The following is a 6,133-nucleotide window of genomic DNA, read 5'->3' on the forward strand; positions in this document are numbered from 1 at the left end:
TAGGATTGGAAACCAGTGGGTAGGTTGCAGTCCCGGTAAGCCATCACAGATTGCAGCTTTCCAGGCACCTTTGCACGACATTCTTTTTTATGACTTAAAAACCTTTGCTTAATGTCTTTTTTTGAGATTGAAACAACAGATTTAGGATCAAGGAAAATGTCAAACTGAAATAGGAGATAAAACCAATGGTGTATATACTTGAGCCACAGGATACGTGAGGAGTGGTCCAACCTGAGACAATCGAGGATTATCTCCTGGGTAAATTGGGTTTCAGGCTTGGCCCAGATTGAGCGCCAGAGCAGCAAGGGGCGCAGTGCTGCTAGATCCGAAATAAATTCAATTCCTACTTCTTCATGGATCAGTTCTACTGATGCAGAAGGTGGTACACATAACAATTTTCTAAGGAACTTATTTTCGTCTCTCTGCACATTTGGACCAACACAATGTTCCCACACCCCCGCACCATACAGCGCTGAGGACACGCATTCTACATTATAAATGTTCATCATATCTTTGATACTCCTCACCCCAAGTTTAGATGAAAATTTAAAGATGCTGTTAGTGGACCTCATCGTTTTTAAACTAATGTTTTCAAACTCAGGTTGCCATGACCCATTATTAGCAAAGGTGATCCCTAAATAGCAAAAGGTTTTAAATTGTGACATCTTACGCTTATTAATAAAAAAGCTGGAATGGGTTTTCTTAACTTTCATCCCACAGGACATTGCAAAGGTTTTGGATTTATTTACTAGTAGTTTCCTACTTTCGATAAACAGCATAAATCTGTCAATGAGGCGCTGTAAACCAATCTGTGTACGGGACAATAGCACAGTGTCGTCCACATACAATAAAATTGGGACCTCCAAAAAGCCTTTGACAGTGTGTCACATGAGTACTTGTTTCAAGTTTTAGATACTATGGGCTTTCCACCATCCTTTGTCAAAACAATCTCCAGCCTGTACGCCAATGCAACCAGCAAGATACTAGTAAATGGTCACTTTACACCTATAGTGGAAATTGAAACTGGAGTGCGCCAGGGATGTCCCCTCTCCCCAGCACTCTTCACATGCGCCCTAGAGCCGCTACTAGCCACGCTAAGGAAGGACAAGATCATAAAAGGAGTCTTCGTGCCTGGGGCAGAAGGAAAGAAGGCAAAATGCATAGCATATATGGACGATGTGACAGTCTTGTGCCCATACCCTTCTTCAGCTAAGAGAGTACTGCTTCACTCCAAAGTCTATGCGCAAGCTTCAGGTTTATCCCTAAACATAGACAAGAGCACCTGCCTCAATATTGGGAAATGGGACAACTTGGCAAAGCTTGACGTCAAGACAACCAGAAGTCTAACAACATTTTTTTTGTTTTTTTTCAGAAGACACAGAAGGGCAAGCAAACTGGCCCCCAGTCCAGCAAAAAATTAACCAAAAGCTTGGCCTATGGAAAACAAGAACACTATCCATGACGGGGAAGGTCATGGTTATCAAAGCGGTGATACTCCCGCTCATTTTATATTCTGCTTTGATATACCCACCATGTAAAGCGACTTTGAGACTTTCGTAAAAATGTTTGTTCACTTTCTTATGGAACTCCAAAATGGAGAAGGTGAAAAGAACTATCATGTTCAAGCACACTGAAAGTGGGGGTAAGAATGTACCTAACCTATACCTGTATATATTTTTGAACTACCTATGTCTTTGTTTAAACGCAATAAGAGAAAAAAGGAACTTGACATGTAGTGTAGTTCCTATATTCCCAATAGGCTCTGCGCATTGGAATGATATAAACAGCAGTGTAGACGTAGGACTGAGGTCGACTAGGTCTCTACTGACTATATTAGACTTAATTGGTTTTGCCAGCTAGCTCAGAGGTCACTAGAAACTTTCTCAAATGTTCAGGAACGAGGTAACTCTCCTGATTTAGGCAAGAAGGGATTAGTTTCTGACAACCGCATAAACATGACAACTTTGCTCCCTCAAAATAAAGAGTGTATCTCTAGAGTTGTGTGAAAACAATAGACGGTTATTTCACTCAGTCAATCGTGCATACTTAGTTTCACCAGAGTGCAGAGAAATAGAGAGACGGGCGTTTTCAATAAAAGGTGTTATTTACTGAGCAGTCTTCTTTCTCATGCAAGAGAAATGAATTGCCCCAATTGCAATACTTATCATGAAGTAAAGTGCGTACAGTAAAAGTAGTATTATGAAATAATACTGTAAAAGCATTGATATGGTTTCTTAGCCATATGATACTTTAAAATGGATAAAATATATATACATACATAAAAATATTGACTAACGTACTCAACTGATGCTTCTAAGATACGCCTACCCCGGTGTACCTTACCTAAGCCTAATACGTGGGAAGGAGTAAATAAGTCGCAGTTTAAGTTACGTTGGTTTTTGCCAAGGAATCTGAATCAAGAATTCTCTTAAGGGTTTAGTCAGCTGCGTACCTTGGTAATAGAATATGGGAGGTCTTGTATCTCTTTCTCTCTCAGGACTCAATCTCCGAGCAACCCGCAAGGGTGACTGGAAACACCGGAGCTGGATTTTCTTGGCTGGAGAAAAAGACAGCGTCTTTCTCAGTGCGTCAAAAGGGAGGGACGGCGTCCTTCGGCTCCACGCATCAGCTGGGCTTCCGGGCAAGTAGATAGCCGCTCTGCTCCAACCCACCGTGTGTTTGCTTAAGGCAACGTTGGTATATTTATACCTGAAAGGTGCCGGGTTTGACGTAAGGTTGGACATAAGGACGTCACTAAGAACTAACAGTTCTTTCTGGACTCTAGGAGTTCTTGTGCAAATCAAAACAAGAGCAGGGGGATTTCCCGGGCTGCTGGAGGCTTGGTTTGTTTAAAGAACGCGTTGTACTTTTTAGGAGTCTAGGGGAGTAGCCTTGCCGTATTTGGACTGCATGGGCTATTACTAAATATGGATATGATTCTTATGCCTTTATAAGGATATTATTTATTATAACCACATGAGGGTATAAATCATGAATATCGAATTAGGGTCCTAGATAGAAACACAACAGGCTGCTCACTACATAAGATATGGAGCAGGAGACATGTTTTACAAGTTCCAACTTATACCCAGAGACAATATGATTCCTGTCGCATTTTTTTCCACACAAATTATATGCTGCCCTTCAGCCATTTCTGCAGATGCTGAAGGAATTGGAGATAGAACCGGAATGTATGGCTAACAGACTTGTCCTGAAAAAAGAAATAAAGAAACTGGAGAAACTGGAAATGGTGAACAACCTGTCAGAAGAACTCTCCAAAAAAGTATGGGAGAAAGTAAACCATCCAGACATCACGAACACTCAAAAAGACATTGCATGGTTGGCCGTCAACAACGCTTTGCCAGTTAAAACTTTCCAGCACAGAAGAGGCCTGGCGAAATAAGCAAAGTGTCCAAGAATTGAAATAGAATAATAAGGGTGTTAAAAACTGTGATCGAACCAGATCAGACATGTGCAGTACCAGGTAGGAAGATCTGGGACAGCCTTATTACCATCCGGGACGCTACCAATAGATCTTTAGAAGAAGGTAACCCTCTAGGAGTGTAATCCCTAGACTTACAAAAGGCCTTTGATAGTGTATCACATGCTTATTTGTTCAAAGTCTTACGCAAAATGGGCTTCCCCACATCTTCATAGAAATGATACAGATGTATGCAAATGCAACTAGCAAGATAATTGTAAATGGGACACTTACAGCAGAAGTACACATCAAATCAGGAGTACGCCAAGGCTGCCCCCTCTCACCAGCCCTCTTTGTGTGCACCTTGGAACCACTACTCTGCAGGTTAAGGAAACACAAAGTAACCAAGGGTTTCTTTGTACCAGGAGCAGGTGGAAAACATGCCAAATGTATCGCGTACATGGATGACGTAAGGATTCTATGCCCTGACCCCCCCCCCGCGTTCAGATGAGTGCTCCTTCATACCCATTTCTTTGCGCAAGCATCAGGTTTGGTTCTAAACACAGAAAAAAGCACATGTCTCACCATAGGAAGCTGGAATGACCTAGCAAAACTAGAGGTGAGAGTAACAAAACAACCCACAAAGATCCTTGGAATACCCTTCTCACAAGACCCAAAGGGAAAGACAATTGGCCCCCCGTCCAACGCACGATCAACCAGAAACTGGGGTTATGGAAGACAAGAACATTATCTATGACAGGGAAAATTATGGTCATAAAAGCCATCATTTTGCCACTAATCCTTTTCTTTGCAGTAGTATATCCACCGGACAAAACAACGCTCAGACAACTACAAAAATGCCTGTTTACCTTCTTTTGGAACTCCAAAATGGAGAAGGTTAAAAGAACTATGCTATTCAAACACCCAAGAAACGGGGGAAAAAATATGCCAAATTTGTATCTGTACAGCTTTACAAATTATTTCTGCCTCTGCCTCAAAGCAATACGAGAAGGCAGAAACATAGCAGCCAACTATGTACGTTATGGTGCTTGTGACATTTTCCACACATTTTAAATCTTACAAAGAGACAATGCTATACCTGTTGCTTTTTTTCCCAACAAACTATACGCCTGCCTTGAACCCTTCATAAAGATGCTGCAACTTCTAGAGTTGGACAAAGACTGCTTCGAAGTAAGAACTCTGCTGAAAAAAGAACTACAACAGTTGGAGAAAATGGAGATGGTCAACAACCTACCAGAAAAACTCTCCAAACTGGTTTGGGAAAAAACAAGCCACGCAGACATTACAAACTCACAAAAAGATATTTCATGGTTGGCAGTTTCCAATGCCCTACCGGTGAAGGCCTTCCAACACAGACGGGGACTAGCAAAATCTACAAAATGCCCGAGACCAGATTGCCCAGGAGAAGAAACAACAATGCATTTTCTATGGAACTGTCATTTTGCCAAAAAGTTTTGGGATAAATTAAGCATGTTTATTAAACAAATAACCACGCTAGAAACCTTGAATTATGAACTTGTACTCTATGGCATAGGGTCTCACTGTCAAAAAATAAAGACAGAGCCCTATGGAATATACTCAGTTGTGCAAAAGAAAGTCTATGGATAGCTAGAAACCTACTATTATTCAAACATAAAGAACTGGATGTAAAAGACGTCACCCACATGTGCCTAGACAAGATTATGCTTTTTTACTATGTTGATATAAAACGCCAAGGTAAAGAAATAGCAGAAAAAAAATGGAAACAGGACAGATGGGTAGAGTGAGTTACTTAAAAACAGCTTCACTTCAATATAAAAGTGAGAGCCTTATGAGTCAAATCTTGATGGAAAACCGGTAGGCAGGTGCCTGCATGCAATCCCTACACAGGTTATATTGTATGCCACCCTATGGGATTGGTTAAATTGTATATGTGCCCTACAAACTTTTAAATGAAGTATATTTTTACAAAGGAAAATCTGTTTAATATCTGATACGTCCTCTATCTGGGGACCATATATTAAATTGATTTTTGGAACAGGGAGATGGAATAGGAGCTTGCTCTGTCCACTCCACGCATCAACCTGGTATTGCAGTACCTCCAGGAATGGTGCACTTCCCCACCCGGGGAAAACCATGCTTTTGAAAAATAGACGAGAAAATGAAATTAGCGCTTCACTTCCAAACCCTGTAAAGTGGCGCTATTGTGTTTGCGTGTGAATAAAAGCAAACTGGTCAACGTGTCTTGCCTTATTGATGTATTTATTTGACGTATTTGCCACTTTACAGCCACCCGGCCGTGCGTTATTTATTTATCAACTTTTTTTTTCCCTTTCTCCATCCAGACGCTGCACTTTGGAAAGAGACAAACGTGGGAAAATGCTGTTTTTGCAGCAGCAGTTTCATTGGTTTCTGGATCCATTTCACTGTGGAACGAATGGAGGAAGGTTTCCAGCAAGTCAGTAGGATGGATGGAGGGAGGGTGGGAGGGAGGGAGGCAGGCAGGCAGGCAGGCAGAGAAGTGGACACTGCCCTTGGCTTCTCTGAGCAAGAAGAAAAATACATAGTCCTTTTCCTTCTCTGCCCGCCCCAGAACGGCCAAACCTTATCTATAGGCCTCAGGCTGCAGGGGAGCAGTGTCCCGGGCAAGCGAGGGCGAGGGTCCGGCCACTTCCGGTCAGGGAGCTGTCCAGGGCATCCTTGCCTGATTCC

At 42.0% G+C, this 6,133-nt stretch overlaps 1 pseudogene; it reads left to right on the forward strand.

Moving 5' to 3' along the window:
• The first annotated feature begins 5,365 nt into the window (after window positions 1–5,365).
• LOC144764458 (U2 spliceosomal RNA) lies at window positions 5,366–5,542 on the forward strand (annotated as a pseudogene).
• Window positions 5,543–6,133: the final 591 nt, after the last annotated feature.

This window comes from Lissotriton helveticus, chromosome 6 (assembly GCF_964261635.1).
Source record: "Lissotriton helveticus chromosome 6, aLisHel1.1, whole genome shotgun sequence".
Classification (NCBI taxonomy): Eukaryota; Metazoa; Chordata; class Amphibia; order Caudata; family Salamandridae; genus Lissotriton; species Lissotriton helveticus.